Raw genomic sequence first — 23,793 nt, forward strand, 5'->3', positions numbered from 1 at the left:
GGGAAATTGCTATTGCCAAATGTAAGGATTTACTGTACAAAATACTGAAGTAGACGTATGGCAGGATATTTTTTAGTAGAGTAGATAAAAAGATTGAATGTTTCTGACAACGTACAACAAAAAGTGGTGTGTGTTTGTGTCAGATTTAAAATTCTTGGTACTGCTGTGGTTTAATATTTACATCCGTTTTGAATGATAAGAAGCTGTCAAAGCTGATGAGCTGGGAAACCAGCAGAAAATTCTCAATCTCAGAATTATTGGTGCACCTGAAAAGATAGAATCTGATGACTTGGGAATAATTTGTGTGGAATGACTGATGTCTGCTTCATAACTAAACAGTGCCTTTCACTACAGCAACTAGATTGCCTCATAGCGAGAATCAATTTCCCCCTTGCTCCCCAATCCAGCCTCGAGCTGTTCTGGTAGTTCTGAGACTTCACAGCTGAACAACTACACATCTCTTTCTTTCTCCACCTGTTATCCAATGATACTTTAATGGATGGTATGGTCCACAAAGAAACAACAATTTGTCCAGTTTCTACATTATGTAGCACTACTTAAGATTTGGTGAGTTTTGTTGTCATCTTTATAAATGTAGTTCCAATCTAATATATATATTACTCTAGAGTTGTTCTATTTTGTTTTTTAGTTAAATCTATAACATAACAAAAAGTTCTTTACCTATAAAGAAATGAAATGAGACAAGTGTCACTAAAATAAAAATTGTGATGATTTTTACACAATTTTTATTTTAGTGACACTCGTCTCATTTCATTTCTTTATCGGTAAAGAACTTTTTGTTATGTTATAGATTTAACTAAAAAACAAAATAGAACAACTCTAGAGTTTATGAGCAATTTGTCAATGCAGGTAACTGCCTGTCATGGAATGTATCAGATTATGGATTGACAGGACAGTCTTAGATGCACTTTATTAAATTATTATTGAAGGTAAAGATAGGAGCTTTTTTGTTGTTGTCTCAGAACACAAATCATTTCTAACTGTTCTCTGAACCCTGTCTACTCTTTCAACATCCATTACAAAGTCTGGACACCAGAGGTGGATGTATTTCCACTGTACTGGACACTGTACAAACATGCAAAGATAAGATCACTGGCCCCAACGTTTTATAATCTAAAATGCAGAACCTGTATGGATCAGAATTTAAGAAACTCTGAGCGAACACTTTTACTGTGAAAACTAAGAACTGAAGCCTGATATTTTAAAAATTGCATTTAAAGCTAAGCTTGTGTCCCAGAAGCAAGAAAATCACAATGAATGTGGCAAATGAGACAAAACACAAGAGAGATCCCCTGCAAATATAGGTCATGGGTAAAACATAATTAATCAGATACATATTCAAACAATAAATATTTAAGAATATATAATTCATATATAACCCATATAGAAGAATCTCTCTATATATAATTCCTAATATTCCAGTGCAATCTAAAATTATAACATACTCAGAGCCTGCTGAGCATCTGTGCTAAATTCATTGTGTGTGTAAAAAAAAAAAAAAAAAAAAAGGTTTCCCTGGCAACACACACCATATGAAAGATCTCACAATAGCTGTTCTTCCACACTTAAGATTTCTTACCTTTCAGTGGTTCACACATCAGTTTTCATTTACATCTAGGTATGTATTGCCCAATTCTGAAAGGTGCTGAATTTCCACAACTTTCATTAAAATCAACATGCATTGAAAATACTCAGCACTTTGCAAGACTGGCATCCTCTGCTCTTAACTTCGAACTTGTAAGGGGAACTGAAGCATAGCAAATGTTGACAATACCTGCCCTCTTTCTCTGATGAAAAAACTCCAATTTATTATGTTTTATTAATATGTATTGCCATTGTCTGTCACATTTTCTCTTGCAATACAATGATCTAAACAGTAGTAACAGTAAAATAGTGTAGCTGAGATTTTTTTGCCGGATAATGTCATGGGAAAAATGAGCTGTGAAGCAAAGTGGTACACTGCATCAACATAATTTATTGATTAATATTATTAAAAATGCTTTGCTCCTGTATAGCATCTTTCGTGCAAAAATCATGGGTGTTTGCAAACACTGATTAAGCTTTATATTGTCCTTGAAAGGTAGGTAATTGATACTTAACTTTAAAATGGGTAAACTGAGGCACAGATAAGTTGGATTGTTTGCTCAAGTTTATAGAGCAGGTCAACAGCAAAACTTGGAATAGACCATAACAGTTTTGATTTTAAGTCCCAAATGTACGTCGTCAAAAGGCATGGGAGCCACAAAGTTAGATACTATCACTCTCTCTCATGTTTCTCTACGGCCTAAATATACATTTAAATGTAAACACCATAGTTACAAACTGATAAGTTTACCACACACCTCATTTGGAACCAGAAGTACAACTTAAGGCAGCAGCAGAGACAAAGGGAAAAAAAGCTAAAACAGTACAGTACTGTGTTAAAGGTAAACTACAGTACTAAAAAAAAAAATCAAGGGACAGCAGCATTTTTCTTCTGCATAATCCTGTTTCAAAGCTGTAAACTTTTGAAAGAACCATAAGGTTCAGAGTTACGAACATTTCAGAGTTATGAACAACCTCCATTTCCAAGGTGTTTGTAACTCTAAGGTTCTACTGTAGCTGTTGCGCCAGAGAGAGCGATAAATAGAAGGAAAGAATGACTGTGCAGTCCAATGGTTAGGGGGCCCACCAGGCAGGTGGGAAAACCCAGGTCCAGTCTCTCTGCTCCAATCACTCATCTGTTAGTTATACATTGTGCAGCAGCTGCAAAAGTAGCTATCAGAATATCTCATGGCTCAGGGGCTAGAGCACTTCTCCTGAGAAGTGGGAAACTCCTGTTTAAATCCTTTCTCTCGCTCTAGGAGGGCAGCCCTTCCATTCCCCCAATTCATTTCCTAACAGTCTGGGTAGTCATAGCGAAGCATTTGAATGTGGGAATCAGGATCCAGTTCCTTACAGGAAATTAGGTGCCTAAATTCCTTGGAGGATATAGGCCTAGGTGTTGGTTAGTAATGAAAGGGAGCAGGAGGGAGCCTCAGTCGTGCCAACAGGAAACTATAAGAAGGAGAAGAGAATCTTTAATAACTAACTAAATCCCACATAGTTATGGAGGGATCCACAAAGGGACTTAGGCATTGTAATGCCCAGCACCACAGTGCCTAGAAAATCACAAGACCAACACTACAATTGACAAAAGCTGAGTTAGATTCCTAGGCTCTCTATACAATGAATAGGAGGGATAGGCACAAAAGCCAGTATACTAGGCAAGGAGCTGCCTAAGCTAACCAATGGGAAATGTTGATGATGGGTATGTCCTAAATCCTGCCCCGCTTGTGGCACTAGACTCCTAAATCCAGGCTGCCGGGAGGTGCCCACCTCTGCTAGTGATCCACAAACAGGAACCCATCTCCTAGAAGGTGGCTTCGGTGCCTAAGGCACATCTTATGAGAATGAGTTAGGTGCCTGTCTCGCTCCACACAAACAAGCCAGAGGAGGAGGAAGTGCTGGTGGGGCTCACCTTGTAAGTTAGCCCATTAGTTAGAGCTCTCTCCTGACTGGTGGTAAGACAGCTGTTCAAATAATTTCTTCTCCTTTGGCAGAGAGTGGGGAATTGAGCCTGGGTCTCCCACATTCCAGGAGAGTGTGCTATCCAGTTGGCTAAACTTTATAAGGTGACCACCACTTCTTCCAGCCAGATTTTGAATAGGATCTGATCTGGTAGGCAGCCTCTGAGTGTGCCTACTGAATCAGGCCCTGCACAAGGGGCAGCTGAATGCTTATCTTCTCCCAGTTCGTGAATCACTCTGGGGCTTAAGCAGGAGCTAAGTGGAGCAAAGCTGGGACTCAGAGGCCTAAGTACCTTTGTGGATCTGAGTCTTAGTATTTTCTGGTGATGCAGACTGCGTTAACAAGCTGAGGTATGTGTTTGGTTGGCTTTCTATTTTTGGTGCTGGTCCCAAAGGTAAGAAATGGCAGATAATAAATGAGCTTTATTCTTTACATGATTCACTAAAGCACCTGTGTCAATATTTACAAGCTGAGTCAGCCATTCAGGCCTGTTGACAATGTTACAAAGAAAAGTTAATGTAACATGGGACTGTATTAATTTTTTCTGAAGGCTATCCCTTTAGAGAAAAATCATGGCCAGAGATTCACGGTTCCATTGGAGCTACGTTAGCAGAGGGCTGTGGAGGGCAAACCCCCTGCAGGGGCACAGGGCATTCTGGGAGTTCCTGGGATCCAGTAGGTTTGGAGTGACTTTTACACAGGAGTGAACCCCACCACCTTGGCAGTATGTTACAGGAGAATCTTATCAAAGAAATCCCTTTGCATTGGTTGTCATGCGGGATGGAATGATCTGCTTCTCATTTTCCAACATTACCCTTGGTTGTTGCCTGCCTATCTAGCTACATTTGTTCCTGTTAAATTGTCTCTGCCTTAATTCTACCACTTTGGCCTCTCAGAAATGAAATTACGTAAAGGGAATTTTCCTTTGGTACAATTCTAGGGGCTGTAGGACAGTGTTACTCTTAACCTATGCTCAATGTTTGGTTAGCTGCTGATTTTTAATAGCCTCATATTTAGTTCCCATCTCCACCATATTCTCCTACTGTGACATTATCTGATTAAAATAAAATATGACTATATAGATGATTGTTGCAACCACTGTTAAATATTTGCAACAAATCTTGTACTAAATGTGGCATGTAAGATGTCTAGGGAAAGGTTATGATTTGCTGAATATGATTATGCTATTTGTATGCATGTATCATTTTTGTATTTGAAATCATGAGTATTGGCTCTATTTCAAATGTTTGCTCCTAGGGTAATGCCTACAAGATATTCAGCCTGCACATCTTGAAGGGACTATTCAAATTAATTGGCTCATGAAGGGACACTTAACCCACAATGGACCATGGGAGACACCTATCTACAGATAATGGACTTTCCTGCTATGACTAAGCAAAACTATGCAGGGACATGTGACTTGCCCATGTGACTCCAATCTCCCATCTTTTACCTGTAATTTTCCACTAGCTATGCTAAGGGCTTTGTTTGAAACAATGGGTTTCCCTCCATATGGCAGAAGCTATAAAAGGCCCTGGAAAGACCTCCATTTTACCTCTTTCCTGCTCTAGCCTCTATCCTGCTCTAGCCTCTGGACTATGAACTTATACTAATGGGAGCATTCTAACCAGTGGACTGAGGACCTTCCAGTGATTTGGAAGTAACTAGAGACTTATCAAGCCAGCAGTTTATTCCATCACTGCTACAAGCATGAACCAAGAACTTTGCAATTGTATGTATTTAATTCTTTTAACCAATTTTAACTCTCACCTTTCTTTCTTTCTTTCTTTCTTTTTTATAAACAAACCTTTAGATTTTAGATACTAAAGGATTGGCAACTGTGTGATTTTGGGGTAAGATCTGAGTTATATATTGACCTGGGTGTGTGGCTGGTTCTTTGGGATCAGAAAAACCTTTTATTTGAGTAGATTTGAGAACTACTTATCTCTAAGTCTAGTGTTTTTGGTGGTAATATAAGGACTGGAATGCCTAAGGAAATTGCTTTTATGACTACTTGTTAGCCAGTGTGGTGAAACAGAATTTTACTTTTGCGAGAATAACCTCAAGTTTGGGGGTGTTTTTTGCCCTATTTTTCAGCAGTTTGTCCTGAATTTGGTATTCTCAGTTGTGACCCACTGAAGGATGGTTACGTTGACAATGCAACCATACTTGAAAACTGAAAGTACACAAAAATATTGGCCCAGTTTTCATGTCAAAATGAATAGGGAAAAACACTAGACAGCAATAATTGCAATTTTGCTATTTTAAATCTTTAAAAACATATTTTTTTCTTTTTCACTCTGCTTTTTCTCAGGAGTCCAATATACCTTAACCAATTTCTCCTCTCTTCCCCTTTGTATGTATGGTTAGACTGCCTATAATCCCATGTACATTTCCTCTAATGTTGATGTAGCATCTGTTCTTGCAATATTTTTTGTGATTTATGATCCTCTGTTCTCTACCTATGGCACAAGAACAACAAAGACAGAAGAGAAAAAATCAAAGGAAAACTTCAGGCTGGGACACATTAATGAATTCTGAGATTTAGGGACAAATGAACAGTTGAGACTGGGAAGACACAGGTCTTTTCTAACAGTTTCAGGTTTCCCTAAAACCTCTCTTCTAAAATCTTTTGATAAAGGAAAGGGGAGAGTGCCTGTGGTATCCATAATTTCCAGTCAGTCAAGCCTATTGCTTTCTCATGGACAATGGACCCCTACAATCTCTCAGGTTCGCCTCATGGAATGCAACATTTACTCTTTGACTTAAAGGTTATTGTTGGTGATGCACGAGTGTTGTTTTTATGTAATACAATAAAATTACCTCCGTGTAACACGCTTTACAAGAGAAAATTATCAAAATATACTAGCAAAAGTGAGAGGGGATTGTTTGTTGAAAATTCTTTCACTGCTTTTGAAGCAATTTTAATTCACAAGGCTTCAGCAGAACTCCAGTTTCAAAGAGGATTTTTCAAGAGCCACTAAAATATGCAGAGAAATTAAATGAGCTGTAAGAAATGTTCTCATCAAAACCTGAAACAATGTGAAACTTATCAGGTTTTGTTACAAGCTCTGAACTCAACTGAAGTTCATCAAAAGATTCACTAATATTAGATTTTTGTTTATGAAGACACCTGAGCTGATACATAGCTTAACGTTGTAGCTAGGTCAGCTCTTTCAGTTTGAGCCTTAAGGTTTATTTGAAATCCAAGTTGATATGAAATTTGTGGGGTAAACCCATACAAACTGAACGCAAGGAAAAGGCTAGGTTCTTCTTCGAGTGATTGCTCACATCCATTCCAGTTAGGTGTGCGCGCTGCGCGTGCACGTTCGTCGGAAACTTTTTACCCTAGCAACTCCAGTGGGCCGGCAGGTCGCCCCCTGGAGTGGCGCCGCCATGGCGCCCAATATATATCCCTGCCGGCCCGCCCGCTCCTCAGTTCCTTCTTACCGCCGTGTCGGTCGTTGGAACTGTGGAGCGCGGCATAGCTGTCCTCCACGTCCCTAGCTCTCCTAGTTCTCTATCGTTTATCTATCGTTCATCTCTAGTCCATTATAGTTGTTAATTAGTTGGTTAAGTAGATAGTTAAGTTAAATTGTTGTTAAGTAGTTCTTCGCCGGGGGCTTAGCCCTTCCCGGCACCCGGCGCCAGGCTCATGCCTGTTTCGCCGGGCTTCAAACAGTGTGCGGCCTGCAAGAAGCCCATGCCTACCAGCGATCCCCACGAAGCGTGCCTGAAGTGCCTCGGGGAATCGCACAGATCTGACAAGTGCCGCATCTGTAAGGCTTTTAAGCCAAGGACAAAGAAGGAGAGGGATCAAAGGCTCCGGACTCTCCTCATGGAGGCGGCACTTGACCCGACGGCTTCGCAGGCTGTGATCTCGGCGCCGGCACCGGATCGCACCGGCACAGAGAAGACTCCCCGGCACCGACCCTCTCCGGCACCGGAGTCAGAACCAAGGCCGTCGAAGTCCAATACTCCGGCCAGGCAGACCCGGCTAGAGCGCCCGGCCTCGACATCGGCCGCGGCGCCGCCGGCACCATCGACTCCGGGCCCAGCGGGTCCGTCGAGTCCGGTACCGCCGAGCTCCCCCATGAGATCTGGGGTTGAGATAATGGTCCCATCCACACCGGAGACCTTCGCCTCGGCTCGGGACCTCATAGCCCTGACTGAGCCCACTCGGCTGCCACCCCCGGTACCTCCGGTGCGGGTTGTGTCCAGAGGCAAGCCCATGATGTCGGCACCGCCCAGAAGATCTCGTTCACGATCCAGGTCCCGACGTCTTGGGCGCTCCAGGTCCCGCCGCCGCTCGCAGTCCCGGCACCGCTCCCCTCAGCGGTACCGGTCGCACTCGCGGCACCGGTCGACATCGAGACGATCGCGGTCAGGTTCCAGTCGCCGAGACCAGCACCGCGATTCCAGGAGCAGGTCCCGATGCTACTCGCCGCACCGGTCGACCTCCCGGCACCGAGCCGGTGGCAGGTCCCGGTCTCGGTCGACCTCCCGGCACCGAGCCGGTGGCAGGTCTCGGTCGACCTCCCGGCACCGAGCCGGTGGCAGGTCCCAGCACCGAAGCGGCGCCCGGTACCGATCAGGATCCTGGCACCGCGACAGAACCCGGTCCTGATCCCGTTCCCGGCACCGATATGACTCCCGGCACCGGTCCCCGGCACCGAGACGATCCTCCGTGCCGGCCCGCGCAGACCCTTACCATCCAGGGTCGGCCCCTCCATGGCCCTCTAGACAGCCGTCCGTATCCTCCCAGACGGACAGCGGGTATGCGCTGGGCACCGGCAGACGGCGCTGTTCGGTGATCCGCCGCTGCAGGACCAAGGCCCACAACAGTGGGGATTCTGGACACCCTGGGCATACCATCAGGCCCAGGGCCCCCAGCAGCTCCCTGCTAGACCGGCGACTGCGGAGCGTAGGGCTCCTGAAGCCTCGTTGTCTCGCCCCCCTCCCTCCCCGGAAGGGGAGGAAGGGTCCAAGCAGCAAGACTCCGCTGTGGCTCCTGAGGCAGAGGCGAGGGCTGAGGAAGACCCTCAGTTAGACACTCTCGTGCCTGGGGTCTCCTCATCCTCCTCCCCGGACGAGGCGGTGGCGGGTACCTCCTCCAACAGTCCCCCCCCGCTGGATCTCAGGGCGCACCAAGACCTCCTCAGGCGATTGGCTCAAAATCTGAGTCTGCAGGCAGAGGAGGTCTCGGAGATAGAGGATCCAATTGTAACCATCCTCTCTTCTGATGCTCCCACCAGGGTCGCCCTGCCCTTTATACGGACCATCCAGGCCAACGCCAACACCATCTGGCAGTCCCCGGCCTCCATTCCTCCGACAGCGAAAGGCGTCGAGAGGAAGTACATGGCCCCTTCTAGGGGATACGAATATCTCCATGTACACCCGACTCCGGGTTCACTGGTGGTGCAATCAGTGAATGATAGGGAGCGTCATGGCCAGGAGGCTCCAGCCCCCAAATCCAGAGAAGCCAGGCGGATGGACCTCCTTGGCCGTAAGGTGTATTCGGCTGGGGCGCTGCAGCTCAGGGTCTCCAACCAGCAGGCCCTGCTGAGCAGATATGCCTTTAATTCCTGGGTGGCAGTGGACAAATTTAAGGAGCTGCTGCCACAGGATGCTCGCCAAGAGTTTGCGGCCATCTTGGACGAAGGCAAGAAGGTCGCACGCACGGCCTTGCAAGCCTCCTTGGACGCTGCGGACTCGGCTGCCCGTACCCTCGCGTCAGGAGTTACGATGCGTCGCATCTCCTGGCTGCAGGTTTCCGGCCTTCCGCCGGAGCTCCAGCATACTATACAGGACCTTCCTTTCGAAGGCCAGGGCTCGTTCTCTGACAAGACAGACCCCAGACTCAAGAGTCTGAAAGACAACCGGGTCATTATGCGGTCCCTCGGGATGCACACCCCCGTGACGCAGCGTAGACCCTTTAGGTCGCAGCAACAACAACAACGCAGGCCGTTTTCCCAGTTCCGCCAGCGGCAGGACCTTTACAGGCGCCGCAGCAGGAACGGAAGGCGCAGGCACTCGGGGAACCAAGGGGGGCAGAACCAAGGCTCCTCAAAACCCCCGTCTGGACCTAAGCCTTCATTTTGAAGGTGCACCCGAGGGTGCAGTAACAGTTTCCCCTACGGATCCTTCCCCCCCGTTTTCCAACCGCCTTTCGTTTTTCCTCACGGCGTGGTCCCAAATAACATCGGACCGCTGGGTCTTAAGCATGGTGCAGACGGGATACCGCCTACAGTTTGTTTCATTTCCTCCTTCCCGCCCTCCTTCCTCGTCCCTCTTCAGGGACCCCTCTCACGAGCAAATCCTTCGGCAGGAGGTGCAGACGCTCCTCAGCAAAGGAGCTATAGAGGCGGTTCCGGAAAGCGAGAAAGGCAAGGGGTTTTATTCCCGCTACTTTCTGATCCCCAAGGCCAAGGGGGGCCTCAGGCCTATCCTCGACCTGCGAGAGCTCAACAAATACCTCGTGAAGTTGAAGTTCCGCATGGTATCCCTGGGGACCATTATTCCATCCCTGGATCCGGGAGACTGGTACGCCGCCCTCGACATGCAGGACGCGTATTTCCACATTGCCATTTGGCCGCGCCACAGACGCTTCCTCCGCTTCGTTGTGGGGACTCTTCATTATCAATTTGCAGTCCTCCCATTTGGCCTGTCCACGGCCCCGAGGGTGTTTACAAAATGCATGGCAGTTGTCGTGGCGCATCTTCGGCGTAACCGTGTCCACGTGTTCCCTTATCTGGACGACTGGTTGATTCGGGGCACGTCGGAACAACAAGTCAACAGCCATGTCCGCGTGATCACCGGCATGTTTGCAAGTCTGGGCCTCTTGATAAACACAGACAAGTCCACCCTGAGGCCCACTCAGAAGGTGGAATTTATCGGGGCCGTCCTGGACGCCACTGTGGGCAGGGCCTCGCTGCCTCTGCAACGGTTCCAGACCATGGTGGCGATCGTTCAACGTTTGCGGTCAGCCCCATTGACGTCAGTGAGGACATGTCTAACCCTGTTAGGCCACATGGCGGCTTGCACCTTTGTGACCGACTACGCTCGGCTCCGCATGAGGCCTCTCCAGCTGTGGCTTATCAGTCATTACAGGCCGGCAAGGCAACCGTTAGACATGTTAGTCACAATCCCCCAGAAGGTCTTAGATTCTCTCGGCTGGTGGCTAGACCAGTCCGTATTATGTGCGGGTCTTCCCTTCCACCCCTCTCAGCCCTCGGTATCCCTGACAACGGATGCCTCAGATCCAGGCTGGGGGGCCCACCTAGGGACCCTGTGGACACAGGGCCTGTGGTCTCAGGAGGAGGTGGGGCTACACATCAACATGCGGGAGTTGAGAGCGGTCCGCCTTGCTTGTCAAGCGTTCTGTCATCAGCTTCAGGGTCGTTGTGTCGCCGTGTTCACGGACAACACGACGACCATGTACTATATCAACAAGCAGGGCGGCACCAGGTCCTCCTCCCTGTGCCTCGAGGCGATACGACTCTGGGACTTTTGCGTAGCCCACTCCATTCACCTCAGGGCTTCTTTCCTCCCTGGAGTACGGAACACACCGGCGGATCGATTGAGCAGATCCTTCCTGTCACACGAGTGGTCCCTTCGCCCGGATGTCGCTCTCTCCATTTTCCGGAGGTGGGGTTATCCCCGGGTGGACCTCTTCACGTCCAAGGGGAACAGGAAGTGCCAAGCGTTCTGCTCCTTTCAGGGCAGGGAGCCGGGGTCAATAGCGGATGCCTTCCTCATCCAGTGGTCGACCCACCTGTACTATGCGTTTCCCCCGTTCCCTCTGGTCCACAAGGTCCTCCTGAAGGTGCGCAGAGACAGGGCTCTCGTGATCATGGTGGCCCCGGCATGGCCCAGGCAGCACTGGTACACCATGCTGCTGGACTTGGCCGTAGCCGACCCAGTTCCCCTGCCCCTTCATCCGGACCTGATCACCCAGGACCACGGGACCCTCTGTCACCCAGACCTGCAGTCGCTGCACCTAGCGGCGTGGCTCCTGCGTGGCTGACTGGTTCCGAGCTGCGCTGCTCCACGCCTGTGAGGGAGGTGCTCTTGAGCAGCAGGAAACCGCCCACAAGAGCCACATATTCGGCAAAATGGAAACGCTTCTCCTGTTGGTGCGTAGAGAGAAATCTCCGCCCTATGGAAGTTTCGGTAACCAAAATCTTAGACTATGTTTGGTCCCTCAAAGGGCAAGGTCTGGCCTTATCGTCGTTGTGAGTCCACCTAGCAGCTATCTCCACCTTTCACCCGGGTGCGGACGGTCGCTCCGTTTTTTCTCACCCGACGGTGTCGAGATTCCTTAAAGGGCTGGAACGTTTATTCCCTAACGTCCGTCCCCCTGCTCCGACCTGGGATCTTAACCTGGTGTTGTCCCGGCTCATGGGGCCCCCCTTTGAGCCGTTAGCTACTTGCTCCCTGCTCTACCTCTCTTGGAAGACTGCCTTTCTAGTAGCTATCACCTCAGCTAGACGGGTGTCGGAACTCCGAGCTCTTGTGGTAGACCCCCCATATACGGTCTTCCACAAAGACAAGGTGCAGCTGAGACCACACCCTGCTTTTCTGCCCAAGGTGGTCTCAGCCTTCCACGTCAACCAAGAGATTTTCCTTCCGGTTTTTTTCCCAAAACCTCACTCCTCAGGCAGGGAGCAGCAGCTCCACTCGCTGGATGTCCGTAGGGCTCTCGCGTTCTACATAGAGAGGACCTAACCCTTCCGAAAATCCCCCCAGCTTTTCGTGGCGGTAGCAGATCGTATGAAAGGGCTTCCTATCTCCTCCCAGAGGGTATCCTCTTGGGTTACGTCCTGTATCAGGACCTGTTATGACTTGGCCCATGTCCCTACGGGCCGTGTGACTGCACACTCTACCAGGGCGCAGGCGTCGTCGCTGGCTTTCCTCGCCCGTGTGCCCATCCAGGAAATCTGTCGGGCAGCGACCTGGTCATCGGTCCACACCTTTGCTTCCCACTACGCCCTGGTTCAGCAGTCGAGGGAGGATGCGGCCTTCGGAACTGCAGTGCTCCGTGCCGCGACTTCTCACTCCGACCCCACCGCCTAGGTATGGCTTGGGAGTCACCTAACTGGAATGGATGTGAGCAATCACTCGAAGAAGAAAAGACGGTTACTCACCTTTGTAACTGTTGTTCTTCGAGATGTGTTGCTCACATCCATTCCACACCCGCCCTCTTTCCCCACTGTCGGAGTAGCCGGCAAGAAGGAACTGAGGAGCGGGCGGGCCGGCAGGGATATATATTGGGCGCCATGGCGGCGCCACTCCAGGGGGCGACCTGCCGGCCCACTGGAGTTGCTAGGGTAAAAAGTTTCCGACGAACGTGCACGCGCGGCGCGCACACCTAACTGGAATGGATGTGAGCAACACATCTCGAAGAACAACAGTTACAAAGGTGAGTAACCGTCTTTTATCCCAAATCAATTGAAACAGTAGCAATCTAAATACATTAGTCATTTTAATTTTCTCTGTGAAGGGATCTAGTTGTCAAACCTAATCCAGTACTGTGTTTGGGCTCACTTATAGTAATTTGATCAAGAATGTTCTTATTTGTGGGCAAGTAGTCATGTAGGTAAAGCATGTATAACTTGGAATAATGTGGTTCTTAAAACATGAAGCATCTTCTACTAATGGTCTGAGTCGATCACGAAGCCTTAAATAGTTTGGAATAATTTGATTCTGACATAAAATAACCTTACTTGTCCATTCATTTTAAAATGCTCTTTTTATTGCACTTTCAAATTAAGAAATCATTCTTTTATCATTATAAAAAAAATGCATTAGCAACCATGCTATTTTCTATTTATTTCACAATTACATATATTTAGATTGTTAAAAAAAATGAAAATATCTTGCTGCTCTTCATCCATCACACAGTTAATTTGTGTAACTTTGAAAACATTTTAAAAGGTAACTCAACTGTTGTTGCTCAGGATAAACTTTAAAAGGGGACATGAAAATATACTTGAATCATAAAGAAATTTTTTTGAATGGATGCAATAGTCATATTTTCATATATTATTAGTAAATGGGATTTTCCTCACTCCTATTTAAAGCTTCAGCAATGAAAAGAGTGTGTGTGTGTGTGTGTGTACGAGTCTGTACACGCTATACTGTTTTATACAATTAGTAGAATTATTAAATTGGTCAGCCTGCATAGGGATCTAATGGGTATTCTTACTCCTTGGTGCATGTGTCTAGTACTACTTTAGCTATTTTTTAACCCTGTCTTTTTAATCAAGGCTGATTGTCAATTATGCAGTCTGTTTTTAAAAATATATATTTTCTCTGTGTTTTTTCATTTTCTCTGAGGACTAAGATCAGAAAGGAAGGTAATATTAAGCTCCAATGCTGCAAAAACTTATGAAAGCACATAATTTTATACACGTGAGTAATACCATTGAATGTAATGGTACTATATGTGCAAAGTTACATACGTGTGTGAATGACTGAATCCTATTTAAAATGTGAAATACTTTGCAATTAAATAAACTAAGGCATAGTGTTATACAAATATTAATCAACAAGCAGTTGTAATCTCTAGAGCTAAAGCTGATTTAACACTAAAAAGGAAAAGACATTTAGTTAGACCTTCCAGTCTATGTTCCAGGCCACACTCCTTCACTACTGTATCTGATACAGGTTGTCTATCAAGGGATCTTCAAACACCTGGTAGTGATTCAGACAATATGAGCTAAATACTCCCAATGTAGCTCCATTGATCAGGGATAAACTTGGTCCTATAATTGTGAAGAAAGTGTATTTTCTGTATCTGTACATCCCACTTCAAATGTGATAAAGGCTTCTAATTGGAAAATTATTTGCAAGTAAATAAGGCCAAGACTGTTTATGTACATGAGACAAAGGTATTCTTGTAACAAAAGAGAATTTATGGTATATAAGCTTTTCTAACACATGACTGTCAGCATTTCCATGAGACATGAGCTGAGTTAGAGACAGATAATTGTATTTGCTTTTCAAAGGCATGGCATGTTCATGTATGTCAGCCTTGAATCCAAAGTGTTCATGTTGGTGGACAGCTTAATGATTTTCTGTATAGCTGACTCTGACCTTACTGAAAGACGTTTATTGAAGTTCGTTGTTACATCTTACCTTGCTTGATGGCCAAAATCCATGTAATCTACATAGAAAATACAAGTATGACTCCAAATTCAATGGAATCCCAATAGCTGTAGAAATACACTAGTTCACATGGTATAAAAAGAGTAGAAACACCGATTGTTTTCAGTGGGAAAACAATCTGTTTAGAACATTTTTTGCAGTAACAGAATTTTCAAATCTTTAAGAAACCAGCAGAAAAATCTACCATAATTGTGCCCCCTAGCTTATAGTTTGTTAGAATATGCTCATTACTTTATCTGAATGTCTGCGTATACCCCACACTTTATATAAATATAAAAGACTAGAAGATCCATATAATGGCAGATCCTCCCTCACACTGACACACCATTTATCTTCCTTCAAAGAATTTTGAAATGAAATGAAAACCCTATGCATGAGCTCCTAGAATCATTGCCTTCCCATATACAGAAATAGCCTAGGAGTTCCCTGTTTCAGGGACCCTCTGCCACCTGGAGGCCATGCAGATGCAAAGTCAGGGAGCACTATGGAGAATACTGTCGAAGAAACCCAGAGTGATGTAATCCTGTGGCCATCTGATTGGCCGAGTGCCCTATTTAACCCCATGGGTTGCCCCAGGAAGTTATCTGGGCAACTACACAGACTTTGCTTGCTGTAATGCCAGACTTTGATCTCTGCTCTCTGACTCCAGCCTGACTCTCACCCTGATTTCTGCCTCCTGATTCTAGCCTGGTAGTGCCTTTGACCTTCAGTCTCTGATTCTAGCTTGATTCTAACTCTTGCCTCCTGATTCCAGCCTGGTTCTACCTCCGGTCTCCAACCCTGGCCTGACTCTGACTCTTGCTTACAGGATCTGGCTCTTGTGATTCTTCTTGTGATTGACTTGGTGTGCAGGCCTCAACCCAGCTGTGACCGCTATGCCAGACTGCCTGCCTCCCAGACCCTTGCACTGTACCACCACAGAAGTGGAGGAGATAGAATTTGAGCCTTAGAACAAAATATAATTAATTTTGCTAGACAACATCCACACCGAGATGTGATTCACTAAGGGCCTAACCATATCTATGATTTGTGCCTCCATGCATCAAAGCACTCAAGACTTGTGTATTTCTTCTGTGCACTTTGGAGATGCTCCAGAAAGACCCCTTCCCAACCCAATGGCTGATACACAACTCATATACTTTCAGTCAGCTCTGTCTCCTTCCTAGGGGAAGTGAAATATAACACCTGGGGTTCTAGCAACATTAGGGAAGACGTCACCCCCAACAGCCTCTAACTCCTCCCCAATGATTTTTTTTCTTTTCTTCTTTTGTTCACTCCACATTCCTAGTCTTTTCTCTCTCTTCCCAAGCAAGTTTAATTGGGTGTTGCACAGCTTTGAAAGCTATAGCACAGGAAAGGGAAAGGGACAGGATCTATGGAGGACTGCTCAAGTGGAGAGGTAGGAAGCGTTTTCCTTCCATTCAAGATTCATCAGATTCTGCTCTCAAAACCTTAGAGCCCTCATTAAGAGTAGTCTGCTCAGTGTGGTCAATAGCTATATTGTCAGAAAGTGGGTACTGTGCTTCTTGCTGCCAAGCAAGACTAGGATTAGACAGTGGTTTTCCAATGTTAAAATTATTTTCTGTTTATATAATCTGAGATACTGTATAGAGAGGAAAAATTCACAAGAAACTGACATTTCCTTGAGTTCTGTCTGTGTGAGTATTCATGCAAAGTGGAAAAACGCTGCTTGAAAATAACAGGTCATGTGTTAAAAATGTACTTTCATCTCAGACTCACATGATGCACTTGTTTCATCAAAGTTTCTTGGGTTTTCCAGACCTTCGTTTGATAGCACTTAAGTGGATTTAGCAAAAAAAAAAAAAAAAAAGGCACATATTCCAGATGAGCCAGTTTTCTGCAGTGATTGCAAAGAATGATTAGATATGTTAACTTGTAGGTCAATGGTATTGTGCAGAATTACACAGGTTACCTTCTCATAACTTTTTTTAGAATTAGAGATTTTGGTCACAGAGTTACTGATTTTGAGGAGGATATTTTTAAGTAATTGCAGACACATTTTGACAATTTTTTTATAGTGATGCAAGTTAGCATGTCTATTTTAATGAAGTGGCAGCACATTACCTTGAGGTGTAGAACATCTGAATTCAAGAACAGATTTGAGTTTCACACTTGTTGTTGTATATGTATACTAATTGTTGCATTTATATACCCACTGGCAGTCAAGTAGTACATGTCTTTCTTTGAAGTTTACCCATCTCATGATATGAGTATCATGCTCCTAATGTCAATGGAATTATCAATCAGAAATAGAGACTGGTGGAGTCTCCTCCTTTATTTCCTTTTTCGTCTTCCTTGAGCAACTGAAAACATTCACTTAAAGGAATATACACAATCCCAATTAAGGATTTCTAATACCAGCTTATTAAAACTAATCTGTTAATTAGTGAGCCATGTTCATGGGGTCATGTAAATTGTTCACTGTAAAAATTCTTTTGAGAGGCTTAGCCAATTGGAGGAGTATGCTTGTCTTTGCTTAAATATCCTTTTGTATATTGTACATGGAGAAATACTGAAGGCAGTTAATGTGGCTAAAACACAGTGCATCACTCTGAAAGCATACCCTGTTATGTATGACACAAGCAAACAACACTGGAGACTCAAGTGAACAGTCTATTTGCAGAGGCAAGTGTTGAAAACTTATAAGAAAAGGTAAATACTAATTGATAAAAAAAGGAAGCTTAAAATGTGGCGTCAAATTTACCAAAAGAGTAGGTTTGTCATTCAGTGCTATATTTTTCCAGAAATAATTCTGACCACACACTTCTTATAATACTTACTTTAATTTTATTTTTAGTCTCAATTTATAAAATTTCACCCATGCATTTTTCTTTACTTATTTATATTTGCACATAATTTTTAGCAAAAACGTAATATCTCGTTAAGGGAACTTAATATTAAGAGCTTTTTCACAGCTCTGGGGAGGGGACAGAGAGAGAGAGGGCCAGATCATGGCCATTCATGTGTACCAGAGCAAGGGTAACTAGAGTGTATATGTAGGACCCTAGCAAATTCACGGCTGTGAAAAATGCATCATGGACCATGACATCTGGTCTCCCCCGTGGAATATGGTCTTTTTTTGTACTTTTACCCTGACCATCGTTTCTCAAACTGGGATCCTGACCCAAAAGGGGGCTGCTGGGGGCGGAGAAAGAATCATGGTATTGCCACTGTTATTTCAGTTGCTGCTCTCTGGCTGCCCAACTTTGCAGGCAGTGCCACTGCCAGCAGCAGTGAAGAAGTAAGGGTGGCAATACTGCAACCCCCCTACAATAATCTTGTGACTCCCTGCCCCCAACTCCCTTTTGGATCAGGACCCCTACAGCTAAAACACTGTGACATTTTAGATTTAAATATCTGAAATAATGAAATTTATGAATTTTAAAATCCTATCACCATGAAATTGACCAAAATGGACCATGAATTTGGTAGGGCCCTGTGTATAAGGTACCCTTTATGCCAACGATCCCTACCATTGCTCTGAGATCAGGAAGGGAAGCTAGCTCTGCACAGTCCCTATTTCCCACCTCCCAGTGCAGCTCCCTTCCACGCTTGCAGAATGAAACATTTTGTTGTCTTGTTCTGAAATGACTTTGATTTTGTGAAAATGAAATGTTTTGACCCAAAAATGATTTTTTCCCCTGAATATTCCTTTACAGAGAATTTCTAAATTTGAGAGGTTTGTTTGGAATGAAGCCACATTTTGAAATCTTAAAATCTTTTTTGAAAAGGGACTTCCATCTTCTGCACAGCTCTATAATTTTTTCTCCAATATAATAGTTAGACCTTTGGTATAGTTTAGAGTTTCCTTTTTCACTTAGAAATAATGAAAGCATTGTGTTCAGAATATTAAGCCCTCTATTTTATTTATGCTGTTTTCCAAACCTCTTCCTCTGTCTTAAATGACTGTAACATGTAACTTGCCTCACATCCAGTAAACTCTTTTAAAATCAGTTTTCAGCTCTTGATGAAGATCAGTGGCAAACTATTTCTTGTCCAGCCAAATTTTGAGCATTCTTTATTACATTAGTGAGTATGTTGAATAGTGTTGAAAGGTTTCCTTTCCAACACTAGAAGTTCAGTGAAAGCATGGGATAAAATAAAACTGCTAATGGCTTCATTTAAAAATAAAGGTTGCTGCTGGATGAGATTAGCAATAGTAGTTTCTAAACTTTGCCTGAAACATCAGGATATTGTCTTACAAGTCTGACTCTTTACTCTTGGAAGGGAACTAGTCTCCTGATGGAGCATATTCAACACAATTGTTGTTCACCTGTTCTAATAAAAATATCATGGTCCATTCATGTTCTAGTTAAGGTTGGGAAGTGAGTGCCTTGTCATTTTTAGTCTTCTCATATTTTGCATTGAGACAGTTACTGAGTAGCCTGCTCAAATAACTAAAATAATGACATTTTACAGACATAATACTGTCTAAATTCCTGGGTGCTATATTCAATTAACTCATCAATTTTTCTTTTTATTTATTATCAAGCATTATTAACCAGTCTAGAAGTTTAAGTTGAATACTCAGAGTTGTATTCTCAGTAAAGAGAGGGATTTTTTGGCCTCAATATGCTCGGTTTAAAAAAAAATAGTATGGTCTCTTTTCAAAGAAATTATCAACTCTCATCCTTTTTGATAGGAACTGATCTTTTGCTTCTGAGAAATTAAAATGACATCATGTGTCACTGAATGTCTGTTGCAAAACGTAGATGGTCCTGATGAGTGTGTAGTGTGAAAGCATCCCCAAAAGGGTCCTTTATTAATAATAAATGTGACAGACTGTGCCACTGGCAAATGCCACATTAACTAAGACAAAATGATATTACCTGGAACTGGCAATTAGGACCAGAGAACTCTCAGTGATTCATTCTTCCATGGTTTAATATTCTACACTCCCTCAACCTGTTGGGATATTGCAACAACCAAATGGATAATTCTTTCATAATGTTCCTACCTGAAAAATGTCAGCTGAAGCGTTTATCTGATATCAGATATTTATTAAAAAAAGAAACAGAACTGTAGTGTTTGTCTGTCATACTCACCTCCGATATACCCCCTTGTGTCAGGGTGTGATTTTGCAGGGATTTTTTCTCTGGTGCCCCCTCCAAGTCATCTTTCTTTGTGCACCACTCAGCTCTCTAGCTGAGAAGTTGCTAAACTAACTCACTTCTGGGGCAACAGATGTCCCAGTACAGTCTAAAGTCCTGAAGAGAATCAACCTCTCTTCTGGGTCTGGTGCTTAACCCCTTTCCTGGGGTTCTATTGCCTCTCTCCAGCTCTGATATGAAGCTTCTTAGAACTTCCAGCCTTCAACACCCTCTGGCACTTCAGCCATTCGTAGGATCTTGTCTGCTTCCTGTGGCTTCTCTGATCAGAGAGAATTTTCCTGCCTTTTCTGGGGCCTCCACGTCCACTAAGTTATCACTCAGTACCTTCCAGTCCCACACCCTGTGGTTGAGATATAACTAATTAAGTAATCTATTGCATCCATTTCATAATTATTAACCTCTTTCCAGCCTGTGATTGTTTTTATCTCCTCACACGTTACCTCCTCCTTTAAACAGTACCTATTAGGGGTACTCTTTGGGAATTACTGTGCTATCCAAATTCCTGTTCTAGTTCTTCTTTTAGTTCATGCACCCACATAACCCATAGGTTTTTTTTTCTGCAGACTCTTTTGATAGTATTCCTCCAGCTGTTCTTTGTCTTGTGTGACCTTTTTGTATGGCCTGATCAGCAGTCAACAATCTGTGTACCCTGAGCTTTCCCCTCATCCTTTTCTGTTATCTCTCCAAGTTGAAAATCTGTTTCTGTGGCCAGTGCAGCATACTTTGTCTTCTCACTGAGGGCATCCTTTTCCCAGAGGTCTACCCAATTTCCTTCTTTTTCAAGTTCACGGGTGCTTGTTCCTGGGTTGAAGGGTCCAAATTCTTTTGCTACCCACAACATATTCAGCCCCTCTTTGAACAGTTGATGGATATATGGTCCAGCTCCATCTTGGTTTGGATCAGTTCCTGTTCCTATTTCTCTTCTTCCATCATAACCTTCTGCCAGGAGCCCTTCATTTCCTCCACCTCTCAGTTCACCTCTTGTGATTGCATGGCCAGGCTTTAAAGATGCTTTAATTGCACCTCCAGGCTTTGGAGACAAGTTAAAACCTCATCTTTGATTCTTTCAGCATCTGCCAAGCCTGTCTGGTGTGTCTGATTACTTCCAGCTTATTCAGCAAGATTAAACAGCCTTAAGCCTCAGTTCCTGGGCCAGCGTTATCTTGTCATCTATCAGCTCAGTGATATCTTATATTGTATGAGGGTCATGAAACACCACTAGTTTTGGCCAACAATCTCAGACCAGGAGAGGTTCCTTACCACCCCAACCCTCAGCTGGCCCTGCTGACCTCATACTTCACTGTCCACCTCCACAATCAGGTACATGTGAATCTCTCCATGCATACAGGAAATGTGTACCAGCAAGTGTCTGTCCACCTTTATTATTGTTGCCCTTGATTAACTATCAGCCAGAGTCGTGTTCCATTAGTCTAGAGGATTTTATTACCGGTTCCCTAATCTAATGGCATATGGTAGGGTTCAACCCTATTATGGGAACCTCCCAGACCACAAACAAGGCTATAATAGCATGCCAGGTAACCGCATTCCATATGGGGGCAGTTTCTTTTTATGTTGCCATGTTGGCTATTGCAAAAACAGACCACAGGGTGTTCTTGATTGCTGCCTGATGGTCCGTAATGGGTTTATGGGAACTGCTGAGGTGTTGCTAGCTCCTCTTGTCCCTTGGACTTAGAACTGTCTAGAAATTTTTCTCCTCATGTGTTGCCTTTGCCCTCTGGGGCTTGGAGTTCCCCTTCATCCCACCTCTCTCGACCCTTAGCTTTGCCCATCTCTTGAGCTGTTCAATGACCTCAGTGTCTAGATAGGCCTCTTTCATCTCTATAACCTCTCTGGTGGAGCAAGGCCAAAACCTTTGGACCCAACTTTGGGATCCAGCAGGCAAGGCTCATTGAAAGTGTTCTAAAATTATTCACTCAGATACTTTATTCAATGAGTTCCTATCAGGACGCAACCACCATGTCATCAAGCCAATAGGCATTGTCCTTTGGGAAAGGTTCTGTTCTCAAGTGGTCTGAGATAGCCTCCTTCACACATAACACAGCCAAGGTGTCCATGAAGTTATCGCCTAATGAGTCCTATGCATATATGATATGCATATTATTAGGTACATCCATTATACCTGTGCTATAATTAACTTTCCCTTTCCATCCTGTGATGGGGTTCACCCCATCTTGAGTAGCTATGAGAGAGATAATATATGAAGGGTCTACTGCCCTAAGGTATAGATAGATGTCTATCAGAGACAGCGAGGAACAGGATTTGTAATAAAGTTTCTCTGTGTGGATTGCATACATAGCTGACATTTAAATGAGTTTTCAGTCTTAAATAAGAAATCTACCACACGTTTCTTATAAGATACTTCAGATTATCCTCTCAACATTTCCTCAAGTGGAATCTCTGAAGCTTCAAAATCTTTTCAAATGAATTACCAGACATAACTGAAAATTGTAAATGAAAACTACAGAAAATACATTGCCTCAATGGAGAAAAGACTCCTACTGAATATATACTTCAACATACTATACACCAGTACTAAGACTTTCAAAACCACCTTACAATTTAGAGGGAAAATTCCTACTGAAATTAATGAGAGTTGTACATCTAAATTTCCAAGGCTGAGATTTTTCAAAAGCCCCTTACCTGGACAGTGTTCACATTTACCCTTACGTAACACATAGTAATATTATAGACACTACAGTTTCCTCTCTGCTTAAAAATGGCAATAGCTGTGGTATCTTGCATACCACAGTTAATTCTAATTCCCACATACTGTACAATAACCTGGATGAACACAGTGTTAAACAATACACATGTGGTGGTGTATTTCCTGGAATAATACATCTCTGCTTTTGTAGATACTGTATGCTTCCACAGATCCAGATACATAGTCACATCTATCAGACATCAATTCCAGATTAATGTGTTCATAAAAAATATAGCTAACAGATATTTAATATCCAGGTAATATATTGATTTGATGTGGGAAGTTGCCTACAAAATATTATCTGGAATTTATTTGTTTAGGCAATTTTTTGGTTTTCTACAGGGATCACCCTTAAATAGTCTATTCCAATTAGTGTGTAACCTAAGCAGCCTTTGCATTTTCCCTTCTCTAGTCACCCCTCTGGTGTACTGTTATATATGTATGTATATTTTTCTCCTCAAAAGCATGACTTCTATAATGTAAGTAGCCTCCATTTATCAGACTTTCACTTCTGCATTTTATCTCTATCCATATCTGACATTAGAACTAAATTTCTGTTAAAATCTGTTAGTGCCCTTCCCCCTAATTTTGCCAAATTGAAATAAGACTGTCCACATAGGATCTGATGCCAGAATAGATCTTTATTTTTAAAGTGTAAGGAATATTTCACCATGTATTTTAGAGATACTAACCTTTTTAAAAATCAAGTATTATCTGCTCAGCTTTTTGGCTTATAGTATTTTTGGCTTATAGTGTCTCAAAACAGCTTGGCCTAAAAATACCAAGCATTTTATTGTATTTGTCTGCTTGAAGACAGGTGCCTCCATGTACTTTGAAAGAGTTTGCTTATTCAATAAATTAGGGTTCCTGAGGTTGAGAAAAGCCAATTATCAGCTGTTGTAGATATATCTATATATAGGTTTGGAAGTATATTTATCTACATGACACAAAGCTCTCTCTTGAGCCCAGTACATTCCAGAAAGAGGGAATGGAAAAGAAATTCTGTATGTGTCCAAATGTTCCCTCAGGACTTCCTTTGATATCTCTGGCATCGCTGCCATCTCTCTCTCAGGACTTACCTGCTTCAAGGAATTGTGGTCTTTCAGAGGCCCAAGGCTGAAGTTTTGTACTGTCTTCTGTAGGCACAGACCTTTACAGCTGGAAGACAGATGAGTCCTTAGGAAAAGATGAAAGCTT

General features: G+C 43.9%; 1 protein-coding gene across 2 annotated transcripts in view; it reads right to left on the bottom strand.

The window, feature by feature from the left end:
* Nucleotides 1-23,793, bottom strand: part of KLHL4 (kelch like family member 4) — a 91,990-nt gene that overhangs the window by 63,122 nt on the left and 5,075 nt on the right. The window contains exon 2 of one of the 2 annotated variants that reach the window (XM_030576323.1): nt 23,676-23,772. The exons of the other annotated variant lie outside the window; for it this stretch is intronic. The gene's annotated coding sequence lies outside the window, so the exon portion shown is untranslated. The remainder of the gene's footprint in view (nt 1-23,675; nt 23,773-23,793) is intronic. 2 annotated transcript variants of the gene reach the window in all.

The sequence above is a fragment of the Gopherus evgoodei genome, chromosome 9, assembly GCF_007399415.2.
Source record: "Gopherus evgoodei ecotype Sinaloan lineage chromosome 9, rGopEvg1_v1.p, whole genome shotgun sequence".
In the NCBI taxonomy this organism is placed as follows: domain Eukaryota; kingdom Metazoa; phylum Chordata; order Testudines; family Testudinidae; genus Gopherus; species Gopherus evgoodei.